The following is a 514-nucleotide window of genomic DNA, read 5'->3' on the forward strand; positions in this document are numbered from 1 at the left end:
AATTGTTACTTATTTTGAAAACTTTTATAATTTATTCTTAATTGCAAGTTGACTTAGGATATTTTAAAGGAAGGATAAGAATAAATTCTCAATCATAGATTCCTTTTATTTTATTATGAATTATATGATTATACAGTGAATAGCATTAGAAAAATCTTGAGGGTAGACTTTCTCGGGTAAATGCTTGACTAGTGAGCTCCTTATATAATAGATAAATTATTTTATGAAAAGTCTGGACAGAAAGAACTGTTCGGATTGTGAGTGTACATACTATGTACATTTAATGTATACAAAATTTGATATACACTGTGTATACACTCATATATTCGGAGGGTTATTCCTGTTTGAATTCCACATAGAATAATCTCTCTCATGGGCGGATCCCCATTTAGTTGAGGGGGGGCAAATGCCCCCCCTCAAAATTTTTTTTTTTTTAATTTTAGTGAGATATTTTGAAATATTTTGGATATTTTGGGTATTTTGCCCCCTCTCAAAAAAATTTTTTGCCCTCATT

This window comes from Dendrobium catenatum, unplaced genomic scaffold (assembly GCF_001605985.2).
Source record: "Dendrobium catenatum unplaced genomic scaffold, ASM160598v2 fragScaff_scaffold_1482, whole genome shotgun sequence".
In the NCBI taxonomy this organism is placed as follows: domain Eukaryota; kingdom Viridiplantae; phylum Streptophyta; class Magnoliopsida; order Asparagales; family Orchidaceae; genus Dendrobium; species Dendrobium catenatum.